Source organism: Leptidea sinapis, chromosome 19 (genome assembly GCF_905404315.1).
Source record: "Leptidea sinapis chromosome 19, ilLepSina1.1, whole genome shotgun sequence".
Taxonomy (NCBI): Eukaryota; Metazoa; Arthropoda; class Insecta; order Lepidoptera; family Pieridae; genus Leptidea; species Leptidea sinapis.
This window is the reverse complement of record NC_066283.1, coordinates 10058313-10082090: the sequence shown is the minus strand read 5'-3', so window position 1 is coordinate 10082090 and position 23778 is coordinate 10058313.

Sequence of the window (23778 nt, the reverse complement as noted above, 5' to 3'; positions counted from 1 at the left end):
ATTTAAAAATGATCAAAAAATTGTTTTCTGCACCCTCGAGAACCTCGGACACGATATCCATATTGCTGAAATCATAATTTTGTTCGGCGGCCATCTTGGATTAGAAAAATGATAACAAAATGTATATTTACGATAGCACCCTCGAAAACCTCGGATACGATACCCATAATGTAGTTATCATAATTTTGAGCGGCGGCCATCTTGGATTTGAAAACTGATCACAGAATCGTTCTCTGCACCCTCAGGAACCTCGGATACGATACCCATAATATAGTTATCATACATTTGAGGGATGGCCATCTCGGATTTAAAAATGATCTCGAAATTCTTCTCTGCACCCTCGAGAACCTTGGATACGATACCCATAATCTAGTTATCATACTTTTGAGCGGCGGCCATCTCGGATTTAAAAATGATCTCAAAATTGTTTTCTGCACCCTCGAGAACCTTGGACACGATATCCATATTGCTGAAAACATAATTTTGTGCGGCGGCCATCTTGGATTAGAAAATTTATCACAAAATCGTTCTCAGCACCCTCAAGAATCTCGGATACGATACCCATAATGTAGTTATCATAATTTTGAGCGGCGGCCATCTTGGCTTTCAAAAATGATAACAAAATAATTCTGAGCACTCTCGAGAACCTCGGATACGATACCCATATTTTTGTGATTATAATCTTGCACGGCGGCTATCTTGAAATTGAAAATGATCCCAAAATTGTTTTCTGCACCCTCGAGAAACTCGGACACGATATACATATTGCTGATAACATAATTGTTTGCGGCAGCCCTCTTGGATTTCTAAAATGATCGCAGAATTCTTCTCTGCACCCTCGAGAACCTTGGATACGATACCCATAATCTAGTTATCATACTTTTGAGCGGCGGCCATCTAGGATTTAAAAATGATCTCGAAATTGTTTTCTGCACCCTCGAGAACCTCGGACACGATACCCATAATGTAGTTATCATACTTTTGAGCGGCGGCCATCTTGGATTAGAAAAATGAACACAAAATCGTTCTCAGCTTCCTCGAGAACCTCGGATACGATACCCATAATGTAGTTATCATAATTTTGAGCGGCGGCCATCTCGGATTTAAAAATGATCCCAAAATTGTTTTCTGCACCCTCGAGAACCTCGGACACGATATCCATATTGCTGAAGTCATAATTTTGTGCGGCGGCCATCTTGGATTAGAAAAATGATAACAAAATGTATATTTACGATAGCACCCTCGAAAACCTCGGATACGATACCCATAATGTAGTTATCATACTTTTGAGCGGCGGCAATCTTGGATTTGAAAACTGATCACAGAATCGTTCTCTGCACCCTCAGGAACGTCGGATACGATACCCATAATATAGTTATCATACTTTTGAGTGGTAACCATCTCGGATTTAAAAATGATCTCGAAATTGTTTTCTGCACCCTCGAGAACCACGGACACGATATCCATAATGTAATTATCATAATTTTGAGCGGCGGCCATCTCGGATTTAAAAATGATCCCAAAATTGTTTTCTGCACACTCGAGAACCTCGGACACGATATCCATATTGCTGAAAACATAATTTTGTGCGGCGGCCATCTTGGATTAGAAAATTTATCACAAAATCGTTCTCAGCACCCTCAAGAATCTCGGATACGATACCCATAATGTAGTTATCATAAATTTGAGCGGCGGCCATCTTGGCTTTCAAAAATGATAACAAAATAATTCTGTGCACTCTCGAGAACCTCGGATACGATACCCATATTTTTGTGATTATAATCTTGCACGGCGGCAATCTTGAAATTGAAAATGATCCCAAAATTGTTTTCTGCACCCTCGAGAACCTCGGACACGATATCCATATTGCTGAAATCATAATTTTGTGCGGCGGCCATCTTGGATTAGAAAAATGATTACAAAATGTATATTTACGATAGCACCCTCGAAAACCTCGGATACGATACCCATAATGTAGTTATCATACTTTTGAGCGGCGGCCATCTTGGATTTGAAAAGTGATCACAGAATCGTTCTCTGCACCATCAGGAACCTCGGATACGATACCCATAATATAGTTATCATACATTTGAGGGATGGCCATTTCGGATTTTAAAATGATCTCGAAATTGTTTTCTGCACCCTCGAGAACCTCGGATACGATACCCATAATCTAGTTATCATACTTTTGAGCGGCGGCCATCTCGGATTTAAAAATGATCTCAAAATTGTTTTCTGCACCCTCGAGAACCTTGGACACGATATCCATATTGCTGAAAACATAATTTTGTGCGGCGGCCATCTTGGATTAGAAAATTTATCACAAAATCGTTCTCAGCACCCTCAAGAATCTCGGATACGATACCCATAATGTAGTTATCATAATTTTGAGCGGCGGCCATCTTGGCTTTCAAAAATGACAACAAAATAATTCTGTGCACTCTCGAGAACCTCGGATACGATACCCATATTTTTGTGATTATAATCTTGCACGGCGGCTATCTTGAAATTGAAAATGATCCCAAAATAGTTTTCTGCACCCTCGAGAAACTCGGACACGATATACATATTGCTGATAACATAATTGTTTGCGGCAGCCCTCTTGGATTTCTAAAATGATCGCAGAATTCTTCTCTGCACCCTCGAGAACCTTGGATACGATACCCATAATCTAGTTATCATACTTTTGAGCGGCGGCCATCTCGGATTTAAAAATGATCTCGAAATTGTTTTCTGCACCCTCGAGAACCTCGGACACGATATCCATATTGCTGAATACATAATTTTGTGCGGCAGCCATCTTGGATTAGAAAAATGATTACAAAATCGTTCTCAGCACCCTCGAGAACCTAGGATACGATACCCATAATTTAGTTATCATACTTTTGAGCAGCGGCCATCTTGGATTAGAAAAATGATCACAAAATCGTTCTCAGCACCCTCGAGAATTTCGGGTACGATACCCATAATGTAATTATCATAATTTTGAGCGGCGGCCATCTTGGCTTTCAAAAATGATAACAAAATAATTCTGAGCACTCTCGAGAACCTCGGATACGATACCCATATTTTTGTGATTATAATCTTGCACGGCGGCTATCTTGAAATTGAAAATGATCCCAAAATTGTTTTCTGCACCCTCGAGAAACTCGGACACGATATAAATATTGCTGATAACATAATTGTTTGCGGCAGCCCTCTTGGATTTCTAAAATGATCGCAGAATTCTTCTCTGCACCCTCGAGAACCTTGGATACGATACCCATAATATAGTTATCATACATTTGAGGGATGGCCATTTCGGATTTTAAAATGATCTCGAAATTGTTTTCTGCACCCTCGAGAACCTCGGATACGATACCCATAATCTAGTTATCATACTTTTGAGCGGCGGCCATCTCGGATTTAAAAATGATCTCAAAATTGTTTTCTGCACCCTCGAGAACCTTGGACACGATATCCATATTGCTGAAAACATAATTTTGTGCGGCGGCCATCTTGGATTAGAAAATTTATCACAAAATCGTTCTCAGCACCCTCAAGAATCTCGGATACGATACCCATAATGTAGTTATCATAATTTTGAGCGGCGGCCATCTTGGCTTTCAAAAATGATAACAAAATAATTCTGAGCACTCTCGAGAACCTCGGATACGATACCCATATTTTTGTGATTATAATCTTGCACGGCGGCTATCTTGAAATTGAAAATGATCCCAAAATTGTTTTCTGCACCCTCGAGAAACTCGGACACGATATAAATATTGCTGATAACATAATTGTTTGCGGCAGCCCTCTTGGATTTCTAAAATGATCGCAGAATTCTTCTCTGCACCCTCGAGAACCTTGGATACGATACCCATAATCTAGTTATCATACTTTTGAGCGTCGGCCATCTCGGATTTAAAAATGATCTCGAAATTGTTTTCTGCACCCTCGAGAACCTCGGACACGATACCCATAATGTAGTTATCATACTTTTGAGCGGCGGCCATCTTGGATTAGAAAAATGAACACAAAATCGTTCTCAGCTTCCTCGAGAACCTCGGATACGATACCCATAATGTAGTTATCATAATTTTGAGCGGCGGCCATCTCGGATTTAAAAATGATCCCAAAATTGTTTTCTGCACCCTCGAGAACCTCGGACACGATATCCATATTGCTGAAGTCATAATTTTGTGCGGCGGCCATCTTGGATTAGAAAAATGATCACAAAATCATTCTCAGCACCCTCGAGAACCTCGGATACGATACCCATAATGTAGTTATCATACTTTTGAGCGGCGGCCATCTTGGATTAGAAAAATGATCACAAAATCTTTCTCAGCTTCCTCGAGAACCTCGGATACGATACCCATAATGTAGTTATCATAATTTTGAGCGGCGGCCATCTCGGATTTAAAAATGATCAAAAAATTGTTTTCTGCACCCTCGAGAACCTCGGACACGATATCCATATTGCTGAAATCATAATTTTGTTCGGCGGCCATCTTGGATTAGAAAAATGATTACAAAATGTATATTTACGATAGCACCCTCGAAAACCTCGGATACGATACCCATAATGTAGTTATCATACTTTTGAGCGGCGGCGATCTTGGATTTGAAAACTGATCACAGAATCGTTCTCTGCACCCTCAGGAACGTCGGATACGATACCCATAATATAGTTATCATACTTTTGAGTGGTAACCATCTCGGATTTAAAAATGATCTCGAAATTGTTTTCTGCACCCTCGAGAACCACGGACACGATATCCATAATGTAATTATCATAATTTTGAGCGGCGGCCATCTCGGATTTAAAAATGATCCCAAAATTGTTTTCTGCACCCTCGAGAACCTCGGACACGATATCCATATTGCTGAAAACATAATTTTGTGCGGCGGCCATCTTGGATTAGAAATTTTATCACAAAATCGTTCTCAGCACCCTCAAGAATCTCGGATACGATACCCATAATGTAGTTATCATAATTTTGAGCGGCGGCCATCTTGGCTTTCAAAAATGATAACAAAATAATTCTGTGCACTCTCGAGAACCTCGGATACGATACCCATATTTTTGTGATTATAATCTTGCACGGCGGCAATCTTGAAATTGAAAATGATCCCAAAATTGTTTTCTGCACCCTCGAGAACCTCGGACACGATATCCATATTGCTGAAATCATAATTTTGTGCGGCGGCCATCTTGGATTAGAAAAATGATTACAAAATGTATATTTACGATAGCACCCTCGAAAACCTCGGATACGATACCCATAATGTAGTTATCATACTTTTGAGCGGCGGCCATCTTGGATTTGAAAACTGATCACAGAATCGTTCTCTGCACCATCAGGAACCTCGGATACGATACCCATAATATAGTTATCATACATTTGAGGGATGGCCATTTCGGATTTTAAAATGATCTCGAAATTGTTTTCTGCACCCTCGAGAACCTCGGATACGATACCCATAATCTAGTTATCATACTTTTGAGCGGCGGCCATCTCGGATTTAAAAATGATCTCAAAATTGTTTTCTGCACCCTCGAGAACCTTGGACACGATATCCATATTGCTGAAAACATAATTTTGTGCGGCGGCCATCTTGGATTAGAAAATTTATCACAAAATCGTTCTCAGCACCCTCAAGAATCTCGGATACGATACCCATAATGTAGTTATCATAATTTTGAGCGGCGGCCATCTTGGCTTTCAAAAATGACAACAAAATAATTCTGTGCACTCTCGAGAACCTCGGATACGATACCCATATTTTTGTGATTATAATCTTGCACGGCGGCTATCTTGAAATTGAAAATGATCCCAAAATAGTTTTCTGCACCCTCGAGAAACTCGGACACGATATACATATTGCTGATAACATAATTGTTTGCGGCAGCCCTCGTGGATTTCTAAAATGATCGCAGAATTCTTCTCTGCACCCTCGAGAACCTTGGATACGATACCCATAATCTAGTTATCATACTTTTGAGCGGCGGCCATCTCGGATTTAAAAATGATCTCGAAATTGTTTTCTGCACCCTCGAGAACCTCGGACACGATATCCATATTGCTGAATACATAATTTTGTGCGGCAGCCATCTTGGATTAGAAAAATGATTACAAAATCGTTCTCAGCACCCTCGAGAACCTAGGATACGATACCCATAATTTAGTTATCATACTTTTGAGCAGCGGCCATCTTGGATTAGAAAAATGATCACAAAATCGTTCTCAGCACCCTCGAGAATTTCGGGTACGATACCCATAATGTAATTATCATAATTTTGAGCGGCGGCCATCTCGGATTTAAAAATGATCCCAAAATTGTTTTCTGCACCCTCGAGAACCTCGGACACGATATCCATATTGCTGAAAACATAATTTTGTGCGGCGGCCATCTTGGATTAGAAAACTGATCACAAAATCATTCTCAGCACCCTCAAGAACCTCGGATACGATACCCATAATGAAGTTATCATACTTTTGAGCGGCGGCCATCTTGGATTAGAAATATGATCACAAAATCGTTCTCAGGACTCTCGAGAACCTCGGATACGATACCCATAATGTAGTTATCATAATTTTGAGCGTCAGCTATCTCGGATTTAAAAATGATCCCAAAATTGTTTTCTGCACCCTAGAGAACCTAGAATACGATACCCATAATTTAGTTATCATACTTTTGAGCGGCAGCCATCTCGGAGTTAAAAATGATCCCAAAATTGTTTTCTGCACCCTCGAGAACCTCGGACACGATATCCATATTGCTGAAAACATAATTTTGTGCGGCGGCCATCTTGGATTAGAAAAATGATCACAAAATCATTCTCAGCACCCTCGAGAACCTCGGATACGATACCCATAATGTAGTTATCATACTTTTGAGCGGCGGCCATCTTGGATTAGAAAAATGATCACAAAATCTTTCTCAGCTTCCTCGAGAACCTCGGATACGATACCCATAATGTAGTTATCATAATTTTGAGCGGCGGCCATCTCGGATTTAAATATGATCAAAAAATTGTTTTCTGCACCCTCGAGAACCTCGGACACGATATCCATATTGCTGAAATCATAATTTTGTTCGGCGGCCATCTTGGATTAGAAAAATGATTACAAAATGTATATTTACGATAGCACCCTCGAAAACCTCGGATACGATACCCATAATGTAGTTATCATAATTTTGAGCGGCGGCCATCTTGGATTTGAAAACTGATCACAGAATCGTTCTCTGCACCCTCAGGAACCTCGGATACGATACCCATAATATAGTTATCATACATTTGAGGGATGGCCATCTCGGATTTAAAAATGATCTCGAAATTATTTTCTGCACCCTCGAGAACCTCGGATACGATACCCATAATCTAGTTATCATACTTTTGAGCGGCGGCCATCTCGGATTTAAAAATGATCTCAAAATTGTTTTCTGCACCCTCGAGAACCTTGGACACGATATCCATATTGCTGAAAACATAATTTTGTGCGGCGGCCATCTTGGATTAGAAAATTTATCACAAAATCGTTCTCAGCACCCTCAAGAATCTCGGATACGATACCCATAATGTAGTTATCATAATTTTGAGCGGCAGCCATCTTGGCTTTCAAAAATGATAACAAAATAATTCTGAGCACTCTCGAGAACCTCGGATACGATACCCATATTTTTGTGATTATAATCTTGCACGGCGGCTATCTTGAAATTGAAAATGATCCCAAAATTGTTTTCTGCACCCTCGAGAAACTCGGACACGATATAAATATTGCTGATAACATAATTGTTTGCGGCAGCCCTCTTGGATTTCTAAAATGATCGCAGAATTCTTCTCTGCACCCTCGAGAACCTTGGATACGATACCCATAATCTAGTTATCATACTTTTGAGCGGCGGCCATCTCGGATTTAAAAATGATCTCGAAATTGTTTTCTGCACCCTCGAGAACCTCGGACACGATACCCATAATGTAGTTATCATACTTTTGAGCGGCGGCCATCTTGGATTAGAAAAATGAACACAAAATCGTTCTCAGCTTCCTCGAGAACCTCGGATACGATACCCATAATGTAGTTATCATAATTTTGAGCGGCGGCCATCTCGGATTTAAAAATGATCCCAAAATTGTTTTCTGCACCCTCGAGAACCTCGGACACGATATCCATATTGCTGAAGTCATAATTTTGTGCGGCGGCCATCTTGGATTAGAAAAATGATCACAAAATCATTCTCAGCACCCTCGAGAACCTCGGATACGATACCCATAATGTAGTTATCGTACTTTTGAGCGGCGGCCATCTTGGATTAGAAAAATGATCACAAAATCTTTCTCAGCTTCCTCGAGAACCTCGGATACGATACCCATAATGTAGTTATCATAATTTTGAGCGGCGGCCATCTCGGATTTAAAAATGATCAAAAAATTGTTTTCTGCACCCTCGAGAACCTCGGACACGATATCCATATTGCTGAAATCATAATTTTGTTCGGCGGCCATCTTGGATTAGAAAAATGATTACAAAATGTATATTTACGATAGCACCCTCGAAAACCTCGGATACGATACCCATAATGTAGTTATCATACTTTTGAGCGGCGGCGATCTTGGATTTGAAAACTGATCACAGAATCGTTCTCTGCACCCTCAGGAACGTCGGATACGATACCCATAATATAGTTATCATACTTTTGAGTGGTAACCATCTCGGATTTAAAAATGATCTCGAAATTGTTTTCTGCACCCTCGAGAACCACGGACACGATATCCATAATGTAATTATCATAATTTTGAGCGGCGGCCATCTCGGATTTAAAAATGATCCCAAAATTGTTTTCTGCACCCTCGAGAACCTCGGACACGATATCCATATTGCTGAAAACATAATTTTGTGCGGCGGCCATCTTGGATTAGAAATTTTATCACAAAATCGTTCTCAGCACCCTCAAGAATCTCGGATACGATACCCATAATGTAGTTATCATAATTTTGAGCGGCGGCCATCTTGGCTTTCAAAAATGATAACAAAATAATTCTGTGCACTCTCGAGAACCTCGGATACGATACCCATATTTTTGTGATTATAATCTTGCACGGCGGCAAACTTGAAATTGAAAATGATCCCAAAATTGTTTTCTGCACCCTCGAGAACCTCGGACACGATATCCATATTGCTGAAATCATAATTTTGTGCGGCGGCCATCTTGGATTAGAAAAATGATTACAAAATGTATATTTACGATAGCACCCTCGAAAACCTCGGATACGATACCCATAATGTAGTTATCATACTTTTGAGCGGCGGCCATCTTGGATTTGAAAACTGATCACAGAATCGTTCTCTGCACCATCAGGAACCTCGGATACGATACCCATAATATAGTTATCATACATTTGAGGGATGGCCATTTCGGATTTTAAAATGATCTCGAAATTGTTTTCTGCACCCTCGAGAACCTCGGATACGATACCCATAATCTAGTTATCATACTTTTGAGCGGCGGCCATCTCGGATTTAAAAATGATCTCAAAATTGTTTTCTGCACCCTCGAGAACCTTGGACACGATATCCATATTGCTGAAAACATAATTTTGTGCGGCGGCCATCTTGGATTAGAAAATTTATCACAAAATCGTTCTCAGCACCCTCAAGAATCTCGGATACGATACCCATAATGTAGTTATCATAATTTTGAGCGGCGGCCATCTTGGCTTTCAAAAATGACAACAAAATAATTCTGTGCACTCTCGAGAACCTCGGATACGATACCCATATTTTTGTGATTATAATATTGCACGGCGGCTATCTTGAAATTGAAAATGATCCCAAAATAGTTTTCTGCACCCTCGAGAAACTCGGACACGATATACATATTGCTGATAACATAATTGTTTGCGGCAGCCCTCGTGGATTTCTAAAATGATCGCAGAATTCTTCTCTGCACCCTCGAGAACCTTGGATACGATACCCATAATCTAGTTATCATACTTTTGAGCGGCGGCCATCTCGGATTTAAAAATGATCTCGAAATTGTTTTCTGCACCCTCGAGAACCTCGGACACGATATCCATATTGCTGAATACATAATTTTGTGCGGCAGCCATCTTGGATTAGAAAAATGATTACAAAATCGTTCTCAGCACCCTCGAGAACCTAGGATACGATACCCATAATTTAGTTATCATACTTTTGAGCAGCGGCCATCTTGGATTAGAAAAATGATCACAAAATCGTTCTCAGCACCCTCGAGAATTTCGGGTACGATATCCATAATGTAATTATCATAATTTTGAGCGGCGGCCATCTCGGATTTAAAAATGATCCCAAAATTGTTTTCTGCACCCTCGAGAACCTCGGACACGATATCCATATTGCTGAAAACATAATTTTGTGCGGCGGCCATCTTGGATTAGAAAACTGATCACAAAATCGTTCTCAGCACCCTCAAGAACCTCGGATACGATACCCATAATGAAGTTATCATACTTTTGAGCGGCGGCCATCTTGGATTAGAAATATGATCACAAAATCGTTCTCAGGACTCTCGAGAACCTCGGATACGATACCCATAATGTAGTTATCATAATTTTGAGCGGCGGCCATCTTGGCTTTCAAAAATGATAACAAAATAATTCTGAGCACTCTCGAGAACCTCGGATACGATACCCATATTTTTGTGATTATAATCTTGCACGGCGGCTATCTTGAAATTGAAAATGATCCCAAAATAGTTTTCTGCACCCTCGAGAAACTCGGACACGATATACATATTGCTGATAACATAATTGTTTGCGGCAGCCCTCGTGGATTTCTAAAATGATCGCAGAATTCTTCTCTGCACCCTCGAGAACCTTGGATACGATACCCATAATCTAGTTATCATACTTTTGAGCGGCGGCCATCTCGGATTTAAAAATGATCTCGAAATTGTTTTCTGCACCCTCGAGAACCTCGGACACGATATCCATATTGCTGAATACATAATTTTGTGCGGCAGCCATCTTGGATTAGAAAAATGATTACAAAATCGTTCTCAGCACCCTCGAGAACCTAGGATACGATACCCATAATTTAGTTATCATACTTTTGAGCAGCGGCCATCTTGGATTAGAAAAATGATCACAAAATCGTTCTCAGCACCCTCGAGAATTTCGGGTACGATATCCATAATGTAATTATCATAATTTTGAGCGGCGGCCATCTCGGATTTAAAAATGATCCCAAAATTGTTTTCTGCACCCTCGAGAACCTCGGACACGATATCCATATTGCTGAAAACATAATTTTGTGCGGCGGCCATCTTGGATTAGAAAACTGATCACAAAATCGTTCTCAGCACCCTCAAGAACCTCGGATACGATACCCATAATGAAGTTATCATACTTTTGAGCGGCGGCCATCTTGGATTAGAAATATGATCACAAAATCGTTCTCAGGACTCTCGAGAACCTCGGATACGATACCCATAATGTAGTTATCATAATTTTGAGCGGCGGCCATCTTGGCTTTCAAAAATGATAACAAAATAATTCTGAGCACTCTCGAGAACCTCGGATACGATACCCATATTTTTGTGATTATAATCTTGCACGGCGGCTATCTTGAAATTGAAAATGATCCCAAAATTGTTTTCTGCACCCTCGAGAAACTCGGACACGATATACATATTGCTGATAACATAATTGTTTGCGGCAGCCCTCTTGGATTTCTAAAATGATCGCAGAATTCTTCTCTGCACCCTCGAGAACCTTGGATACGATACCCATAATCTAGTTATCATACTTTTGAGCGGCGGCCATCTCGGATTTAAAAATGATCTCGAAATTGTTTTCTGCACCCTCGAGAACCTCGGACACGATATCCATAATGTAATTATCATAATTTTGAGCGGTGGCCATCTCGGATTTAAAAATGATCCCAAAATTGTTTTCTGCACCCTCGAGAACCTCGGACACGATATCCATATTGCTGAAAACATAATTTTGTGCGGCAGCCATCTTGGATTAGAAAAATTATCACAAAATCGTTCTCAGCACCCTCGAGAACCTAGGATACGATACCCATAATTTAGTTATCATACTTTTGAGCGGCGGCCATCTTGGATTATAAAAATGATCACAAAATCGTTCTCAGCACCCTCGAGAATTTCGGGTACGATACCCATAATATAATTATCATAATTTTGAGCGGCGGCCATCTCGGATTTAAAAATGATCCCAAAATTGTTTTCTGCACCCTCGAGAACCTCGGACACGATATCCATATTGCTGAAAACATAATTTTGTGCGGCGGCCATCTTGGATTAGAAAAATGATCACAAAATCGTTCTCAGCACCCTCGAGAACCTCGGATACGATACCCATAATGTAGTTATCATACTTTTGAGCGGCGGCCATCTTGGATTAGAAAAATGATCACAAAATCGTTCTCAGCTTCCTCGAGAACCTCGGATACGATACCCATAATGTAGTTATCATAATTTTGAGCGGCGGCCATCTCGGATTGAAAAATGATCCCAAAATTGTTTTCTGCACCCTCCAGAACCTCGGACACGATATCCATATTGCTGAAATCATAATTTTGTGCGGCGGCCATCTTGGATTAAAAAAATGATTACATAATCTATATTAACGATAGCACCCTCGAGTACCTCGGATACGATACCCATAATGTAGTTATCATACTTTTGAGCGGCGGCCATCTTGGATTTGAAAACTGATCACAGAATCGTTCTCTGCACCCTCAGGAACCTCGGATACGATACCCATAATGTAGTTATCATACTTTTGAGCGGCGGCCATCTTGGATTAGAAAAATGATCACAAAATCGTTCTCAGCTTCCTCCAGAACCTCGGATACGATACCCATAATGTAGTTATCATAATTTTGAGCGGCGGTCATCTCGGATTTAAAAATGATCCTAAAATTGTTTTCTGCACCCTCGAGAACCTCGGACACGATATCCATATTGCTGAAATCATAATTTTGTGCGGCGGCCATCTTGGATTAGAATAATGATAACAAAATCTATATTTACGATAGCACCCTCGAGAACCTCGGATACGATACCAATAATGTAGTTATCATACTTTTGAGCGGCAGCCATCTTGGATTTGAAAACTGATCACAGAATCGTTCTCTGCACCCTCAGGAACCTCGGATACGATACCCATAATATAGTTATCATACATTTGAGTGGTGGCCATCTCGGATTTAAAAATGATCTCGAAATTGTTTTCTGCACCCTCGAGAACCTCGGACACGGTATCCATATTGCTGAAAACATAATTTTGTGCGGCGGCCATCTTGGATTAGAAAATTGATCACAAAATCGTTCTCAGCACCCTCAAAAATCTCGGATACGATATCCATAATGTAGTTATCACAATTTTGAGCGGCGGCCATCATGGATTTCAAAAATGATTACAAAATCATTCTGTGCACTCTCGAGAACCTCGGATACGATACCCATAATGTAGTTATCATAATTTTGAGCGGCGGCCATCTTGAATTTAAAAAATGATTACAAAATCATTATGCGCACTCTCGAGAACCTCGGATACGATACCCATATTTTTGTGATCATAATCTTGCACGGCGGCTATCTTGAAATTGAAAAATGATCACAAAATCGTTCTCTGCAACCTCGAGAACCTCTGATACGATACCCATAATGTAGTTATCATAATTTTGAGCGGCGGCCATCTCGGATTTAAAAATGATCCCAAAATTGTTTTCTGCACCCTCGAGAAACTCGGACACGATATACATATTGTTGAAAACATAATTGTTTGCGGCAGCCCTCTTGGATTTCTAAAATGATCGCAGAATTCTTCTCTGCACCCTCGAGAACCTCGGATACGATACCCATAATCTAGTTATCATACTTTTGAGCGGCGGCCATCTCTGATTTAAAAATGATCTCAAAATTGTTTTCTGCACCCTCGAGAACCTCGGTCACGATATCCATATTGCTGAAAACATAATTTTGTGCGGCGGCCATCTTGGATTAGAAAATTTATCACAAAATCGTTCTCAGCACCCTCAAGAATCTCGGATACGATACCCATAATGTAGTTATCATAATTTTGAGCGGCGGCCATCTTGGCTTTCAAAAATGATTACAAAATCATTCTGTGCACTCTCGAGAACCTCGGATACGATACCCATATTTTTGTGATTATAATCCTGCACGGTGGCTATCTTGAAATTGAAAATGATCCCAAAATTGTTTTCTGCACCCTCGAGAAACTCGGACACGATATACATATTGCTGAAAACATAATTGTTTGCGGCAGCCCTCATGGATTTCTAAAATGATCGCAGAATTCTTCTCTGCACCCTCGAGAACCTCGGATACGATACCCATAATCTAGTTATAATACTTTTGAGCGGCGGCCATCTCGGATTTAAAAATGATCTCGAAATTGTTTTCTGCACCCTCGAGAACCTCGGACACGATATCCATAATGTAATTATCATAATTTTGAGCGGCGGCCATCTCGGATTTAAAAATGATCCCAAAATTGTTTTCTGCACCCTCGAGAACCTCGGACACGATATCCATATTGCTGAAAACATAATTTTGTGCGGCAGCCATCTTGGATTAGAAAAATGATTACAAAATCGTTCTCAGCACCCTCGAGAACCTAGGATACGATACCCAGAATTTAGTTATCATACTTTTGAGCGGCGGCCATCTTGGATTATAAAAATGATCACAAAATCGTTCTCAGCACCCTCGAGAATTTCGGGTACGATACCCATAATGTATTTATCATAATTTTGAGCGGCGGCCATCTCGGATTTAAAAATGATCCCAAAATTGTTTTCTGCACCCTCGAGAACCTCGGACACGATATCCATATTGCTGAAAACATAATTTTGTGCTGCGGCCATCTTGGATTAGAAAACTGAACACAAAATCGTTCTCATCACCCTCAAGAACCTCGGATACGATACCCATAATGAAGTTATCATACTTTTGAGCGGCGGCCATCTTGGATTAGAAATATGATCACAAAATCGTTCTCAGCACTCTCGAGAACCTCAGATACGATACCCATAATGTAGTTATCATAATTTTGAGCGGCGGCCATCTCGGATTGAAAAATGATCCCAAAATTGTTTTCTGCACCCTCGAGAACCTCGGACACGATATCCATATTGCTGAAATCATAATATTGTGCGGCGGCCATCTTGGATTAAAAAAATGATTACATAATCTATATTAACGATAGCACCCTCGAGAACCTCGGATACGATACCCATAATGTAGTTATCATACTTTTGAGCGGCGGCCATCTTGGATTTGAAAACTGATCACAGAATCGTTCTCTGCACCCTCAGGAACCTCGGATACGATACCCATAATGTAGTTATCATACTTTTGAGCGGCGGCCATCTTGGATTAGAAAAATGATCACAAAATCGTTCTCAGCTTCCTCCAGAACCTCGGATACGATACCCATAATGTAGTTATCATAATTTTGAGCGGCGGTCATCTCGGATTTAAAAATGATCCCAAAATTGTTTTCTGCACCCTCGAGAACCTCGGACACGATATCCATATTGCTGAAATCATAATTTTGTGCGGCGGCCATCTTGGATTAGAATAATGATAACAAAATCTATATTTACGATAGCACCCTCGAGAACCTCGGATACGATACCAATAATGTAGTTATCATACTTTTGAGCGGCAGCCATCTTGGATTTGAAAACTGATCACAGAATCGTTCTCTGCACCCTCAGGAACCTCGGATACGATACCCATAATATAGTTATCATACATTTGAGTGGTGGCCATCTCGGATTTAAAAATGATCTCGAAATTGTTTTCTGCACCCTCGAGAACGTCGGACACGGTATCCATATTGCTGAAAACATAATTTTGTGCGGCGGCCATCTTGGATTAGAAAATTGATCACAAAATCGTTCTCAGCACCCTCAAAAATCTCGGATACGATATCCATAATGTAGTTATCACAATTTTGAGCGGCGGCCATCATGGATTTCAAAAATGATTACAAAATCATTCTGTGCACTCTCGAGAACCTCGGATACGATACCCATAATGTAGTTATCATAATTTTGAGCGGCGGCCATCTTGAATTTAAAAAATGATTACAAAATCATTATGCGCACTCTCGAGAACCTCGGATACGATACCCATATTTTTGTGATCATAATCTTGCACGGCGGCTATCTTGAAATTGAAATATGATCACAAAATCGTTCTCTGCAACCTCGAGAACCTCTGATACGATACCCATAATGTAGTTATCATAATTTTGAGCGGCGGCCATCTCGGATTTAAAAATGATCCCAAAATTGTTTTCTGCACCCTCGAGAAACTCGGACACGATATACATATTGTTGAAAACATAATTGTTTGCGGCAGCCCTCTTGGATTTCTAAAATGATCGCAGAATTCTTCTCTGCACCCTCGAGAACCTCGGATACGATACCCATAATCTAGTTATCATACTTTTGAGCGGCGGCCATCTCGGATTTAAAAATGATCTCAAAATTGTTTTCTGCACCCTCGAGAACCTCGGACACGATATCCATATTGCTGAAAACATAATTTTGTGCGGCGACCATCTTGGATTAGAAAATTTATCACAAAATCGTTCTCAGCACCCTCAAGAATCTCGGATACGATACCCATAATGTAGTTATCATAATTTTGAGCGGCGGCCATCTTGGCTTTCAAAAATGATTACAAAATCATTCTGTGCACTCTCGAGAACCTCGGATACGATACCCATATTTTTGTGATTATAATCCTGCACGGTGGCTATCTTGAAATTGAAAATGATCCCAAAATTGTTTTCTGCACCCTCGAGAAACTCGGACACGATATACATATTGCTGAAAACATAATTGTTTGCGGCAGCCCTCTTGGATTTCTAAAATGATCGCAGAATTCTTCTCTGCACCCTCGAGAACCTCGGATACGATACCCATAATCTAGTTATCATACATTTGAGCGGCGGCCATCTCGGATTTAAAAATGATCTCGAAATTGTTTTCTGCACCCTCGAGAACCTCGGACACGATATCCATAATGTAATTATCATAATTTTGAGCGGCGGCCATCTCGGATTTAAAAATGATCCCAAAATTGTTTTCTGCACCCTCGAGAACCTCGGACACGATATCCATATTGCTGAAAACATAATTTTGTGCGGCAGCCATCTTGGATTAGAAAAATGATTACAAAATCGTTCTCAGCACCCTCGAGAACCTAGGATACGATACCCAGAATTTAGTTATCATACTTTTGAGCGGCGGCCATCTTGGATTATAAAAATGATCACAAAATCGTTCTCAGCACCCTCGAGAATTTCGGGTACGATACCCATAATGTATTTATCATAATTTTGAGCGGCGGCCATCTCGGATTTAAAAATGTTCCCAAAATTGTTTTCTGCACCCTCGAGAACCTCGGACACGATATCCATATTGCTGAAAACATAATTTTGTGCGGCAGCCATCTTTGATTAGAAAAATGATTACAAAATCGTTCTCAGCACCCTCGAGAACCTAGGATACGATACCCAGAATTTAGTTATCATACTTTTGAGCGGCGGCCATCTTGGATTATAAAAATGATCACAAAATCGTTCTCAGCACCCTCGAGAATTTCGGGTACGATACCCATAATGTATTTATCATAATTTTGAGCGTCAGCTATCTCGGATTTAAAAATGATCCCAAAATTGTTTTCTGCACCCTCGAGAACCTAGGATACGATACCCATAATCTAGTTATCATACATTTGAGCGGCGGCCATCTCGGATTTAAAAATGATCTCGAAATTGTTTTCTGCACCCTCGAGAACCTCGGACACGATATCCATAATGTAATTATCATAATTTTGAGCGGCGGCCATCTCGGATTTAAAAATGATCCCAAAATTGTTTTCTGCACCCTCGAGAACCTCGGACACGATATCCATATTGCTGAAAACATAATTTTGTGCGGCAGCCATCTTGGATTAGAAAAATGATCACAAAATCGTTCTCAGCACCCTCGAGAACCTAGGATACGATACCCAGAATTTAGTTATCATACTTTTGAGCGGCGGCCATCTTGGATTATAAAAATGATCACAAAATCGTTCTCAGCACCCTCGAGAATTTCGGGTACGATACCCATAATGTATTTATCATAATTTTGAGCGGCGGCCATCTCGGATTTAAAAATGTTCCCAAAATTGTTTTCTGCACCCTCGAGAAACTCGGACACGATATCCATATTGCTGAAAACATAATTTTGTGCGGCGGCCATCTTGGATTAGAAAAATGATCACAAAATCGTTCTCAGCACCCTCGAGAACCTCGGATACGATACCCATAATGTAGTTATCATACTTTTGAGCGACGGCCATCTCGGATTTAAAAATGACCCCAAAATTGTTTTCTGCACCCTCGAGAAACTCGGACACGATATACATATTGCTGAAAACATAATTGTTTGCGGCAGCCCTCTTGGATTTCTAAAATGATCGCAGAATTCTTCTCTGCACCCTCGAGAACTTCGGATACGATACCCATAATTTAGTTATCATACTTTTGAGCGGCGGCCATCTCGGATTTAAAAATGATCCCAAAATTGTTTTCTGCACCCTCGAGAACCTCGGATACGATATCCATATCGCTGAAAACATAATTTTGTGCGGCGGCCATCTTGGATTGGAAAAATGATCACAAAATCGTTCTCAGCACCCTCGAGATCCTCGGATACGATACCCATAATGTAGTTATCATACTTTTGAGCGGCGGCCATCTTGAATTAGAAAAATGAACACAAAATCGTTCTCAGCTTCCTCGAGAACCTCGGATACGATACTTATAATGTAGTTATCATACTTTTGAGCGGCGGCCATCTTGGATTAGAAAAATGTTCACAAAATCGTTCTCAGCACCCTCAAAAATTTCGGATACGATACCCATAATGTAGTTATCGCAATTTTGAGCGGCGGCCATCATGGATTTCAAAAATGATTACAAAATCATTATGTGCACTCTCGAGAACCTCGGATACGATACCCATATTTTTGTGATCATAATCTTGCACGGCGGCTATCTTGAAATTGAAAAATGATCACGAAATCGTTCTCTGCAACCTCGAGAACCTCTGATACGATACCCATAATGTAGTTATCATAATTTTGAGCGACGACCATCTCGGATTTAAAAATGACCCCAAAATTGTTTTCTGCACCCTCGAGAAACTCGGACACGATATACATATTGCTGAAAACATAATTGTTTGCGGCAGCCCTCTTGGATTTCTAAAATGATCGCAGAATTCTTCTCTGCACCCTCGAGAACTTCGGATACGATACCCATAATTTAGTTATCATACTTTTGAGCGGCGGCCATCTCGGATTTAAAAATGATCCCAAAATTGTTTTCTGCACCCTCGAGAACCTCGGATACGATATCCATATTGCTGAAAACATAATTTTGTGCGGCGGCCATCTTTGTATTGAAAAATGATCACAAAATCGTTCTCAGCACCCTCGAGAACCTCGGATACGTTACCCATAATGTAGTTATCATACTTTTGAGCGGCGGCCATCTTGGATTAGAAAAATGAACACAAAATCGTTCTCAGCTTCCTCGAGAACCTCGGATACGATACCCATAATGTAGTTATCATAATTTTGAGCGGCGGCCATCTCGGATTTAAAAATGATCCCAAAATTGTTTTCTGCACCCTCGAGAACCTCGGACACGATATCCATATTGCTGAAATCATAATTTTGTGCGGCGGCCATCTTGGATTAGAAAAATAATAAAAAAATGTATATTTACGATAGCACCCTCGAAAACCTCGGATACGGTACCCATAATGTAGTTATCATACTTTTGAGCGGCGGCCATCTTGGATTTGAAAACTGATCACAGAATCGTTCTCTGCACCCTCAGGAACGTCGGATACGATACCCATAATATAGTTATCATACTTTTGAGTGGTGGCCATCTCGGATTTAAAAATGATCTCGAAATTGTTTTCTGCACCCTCGAGAACCTCGGACACGATATCCATAATGTAATTATCATAATTTTGAGCGGCGGCCATCTTTGATTTAAAAATGATCCCAAAATTGTTTTCTGCACCCTCGAGAACCTCGGACACGATATCCATATTGCTGAATACATAATTTTGTGCGGCGGCCATCTTGAATTTCAAAAATGATTACAAAATCATTATGTGCACTCTCGAGAACCTCGGATACGATACCCATATTTTTGTGATCATAATCTTGCACGGCGGCTATCTTGAAATTGAAAAATGATCACAAAATCGTTCTCTGCAACCTCGAGAAACTCTGATACGATACCCATAATGTAGTTATCATAATTTTGAGCGGCGGCCATCTCGGATTTAAAAATGATCCCAAAATTGTTTTCTGCACCCTCGAGAAACTCGGACACGATATACATTTTGTTGAAAACATAATTGTTTGCGGCAGCCCTCATGGATTTCTAAAATGATCGCAGAATTCTTCTCTGCACCCTCGAGAACCTCGGATACGATACCCATAATCTAGTTATCATACTTTTGAGCGGCGGCCATCTCGGATTTAAAAATGATCTCAAAATAGTTTTCTGCACCCTCGAGAACCTCGGACACGATATCCATATTGCTGAAAACATAATTTTGTGCGGCGGCCATCTTGGATTAGAAAATTTATCACAAAATCGTTCTCAGAACCCTCAAGAATCTCGGATACGATACCCATAATGTAGTTATCATAATTTTGAGCGGCGGCCATCTTGGCTTTCAAAAATGATTACAAAATCATTCTGTGCACTCTCGAGAACCTCGGATACGATACCCATAATGTAGTTATCATAATTTTGAGCGACGGCCATCTCAGATTTAAAAATGACCCCAAAATTGTTTTCTGCACCCTCGAGAAACTCGGACACGATATACATATTGCTGAAAACATAATTGTTTGCGGCAGCCCTCTTGGATTTCTAAAATGATCGCAGAATTCTTCTCTGCACCCTCGAGAACTTCGGATACGATACCCATAATTTAGTTATCATACTTTTGAGCGGCGGCCATCTCGGATTTAAAAATGATCCCAAAATTGTTTTCTGCACCCTCGAGAACCTCGGATACGATATCCATATTGCTGAAAACATAATTTTGTGCGGCGGCCATCTTTGAATTGAAAAATGATCACAAAATCGTTCTCAGCACCCTCGAGAACCTCGGATACGTTACCCATAATGTAGTTATCATACTTTTGAGCGGCGGCCATCTTGGATTAGAAAAATGAACACAAAATCGTTCTCAGCTTCCTCGAGAACCTCGGATACGATACCCATAATGTAGTTATCATAATTTTGAGCGGCGGCCATCTCGGATTTAAAAATGATCCCAAAATTGTTTTCTGCACCCTCGAGAACCTCGGACACGATATCCATATTGCTGAAATCATAATTTTGTGCGGCGGCCATCTTGGATTAGAAAAATGATAAAAAAATGTATATTTACGATAGCACCCTCGAAAACCTCGGATACGGTACCCATAATGTAGTTATCATACTTTTGAGCGGCGGCCATTTTGGATTTGAAAACTGATCACAGAATCGTTCTCTGCACCCTCAGGAACGTCGGATACGATACCCATAATATAGTTATCATACTTTTGAGTGGTGGCCATCTCGGATTTAAAAATGATCTCGAAATTGTTTTCTGCACCCTCGAGAACCTCGGACACGATATCCATAATGTAATTATCATAATTTTGAGCGGCGGCCATCTTTGATTTAAAAATGATCCCAAAATTGTTTTCTGCACCCTCGAGAACCTCGGACACGATATCCATATTGCTGAAAACATAATTTTGTGCGGCGGCCATCTTGAATTTCAAAAATGATTACAAAATCATTATGTGCACTCTCGAGAACCTCGGATACGATACCCATATTTTTGTGATCATAATCTTGCACGGCGGCTATCTTGAAATTGAAAAATGATCACAAAATCGTTCTCTGCAACCTCGAGAAACTCTGATACGATACCCATAATGTAGTTATCATAATTTTGAGCGGCGGCCATCTCGGATTTAAAAATGATCCCAAAATTGTTTTCTGCACCCTCGAGAAACTCGGACACGATATACATTTTGTTGAAAACATAATTGTTTGCGGCAGCCCTCATGGATTCCTAAAATGATCGCAGAATTCTTCTCTGCACCCTCGAGAACCTCGGATACGATACCCATAATCTAGTTATCATACTTTTGAGCGGCGGCCATCTCGGATTTAAAAATGATCTCAAAATAGTTTTCTGCACCCTCGAGAACCTCGGACACGATATCCATATTGCTGAAAACATAATTTTGTGCGGCGGCCATCTTGGATTAGAAAATTTATCACAAAATCGTTCTCAGAACCCTCAAGAATCTCGGATACGATACCCATAATGTACTTATCATAATTTTGAGCGGCGGCCATCTTGGCTTTCAAAAATGATTACAAATTCATTCTGTGCACTCTCGAGAACCTCGGATACGATACCCATAATGTAGTTATCATAATTTTGAGCGACGGCCATCTCGGATTTAAAAATGACCCCAAAATTGTTTTCTGCACCCTCGAGAAACTCGGACACGATATACATATTGCTGAAAACATAATTGTTTGCGGCAGCCCTCTTGGATTTCTAAAATGATCGCAGAATTCTTCTCTGCACCCTCGAGAACTTCGGATACGATACCCATAATTTAGTTACCATACTTTTGAGCGGCGGCCATCTCGGACTTAAAAATGATCCCAAAATTGTTTTCTGCACCCTCGAGAACCTCGGATACGATATCCATATTGCTGAAAACATAATTTTGTGCGGCGGCCATTTTTGAATTGAAAAATGATCACAAAATCGTTCTCAGCACCCTCGAGAACCTCGGATACGATACCCATAATGTAGTTATCATACTTTTGAGCGGCGGCCATCTTGGATTAGAAAAATGAACACAAAATCGTTCTCAGCTTCCTCGAGAACCTCGGATACGATACCCATAATGTAGTTATCATAATTTTGAGCGGCGGCCATCTCGGATTTAAAAATGATCCCAAAATTGTTTTCTGCACCCTCGAGAACCTCGGACACGATATCCATATTGCTGAAATAATAATTTTGTGCGGCGGCCATCTTGGATTAAAAAAATGATTACATAATCTATATTAACGATAGCACCCTCGAGTACCTCGGATACGATACCCATAATGTAGTTATCATACTTTTGAGCGGCGGCCATCTTGGATTTGAAAACTGATCACAGAATCGTTCTCTGCACCCTCAGGAACCTCGGATACGATACCCATAATGTAGTTATCATACTTTTGAGCGGCGGCCATCTTGGATTAGAAAAATGTTCACAAAATCGTTCTCAGCTTCCTCCAGAACCTCGGATACGATACCCATAATGTAGTTATCATAATTTTGAGCGGCGGTCATCTCGGATTTAAAAATGATCCCAAAATTGTTTTCTGCACCCTCGAGAACCTCGGATACGATATCCATATTGCTGAAATCATAATTTTGTGCGGCGGCCATCTTGGATTAGAATAATGATAACAAAATCTATATTTACGATAGCACCCTCGAGAACCTCGGATACGATACCAATAATGTAGTTATCATACTTTTGAGCGGCAGCCATCTTGGATTTGAAAACTGATCACAGAATCGTTCTCTGCACCCTCAGGAACCTCGGATACGATACCCATAATATAGTTATCAT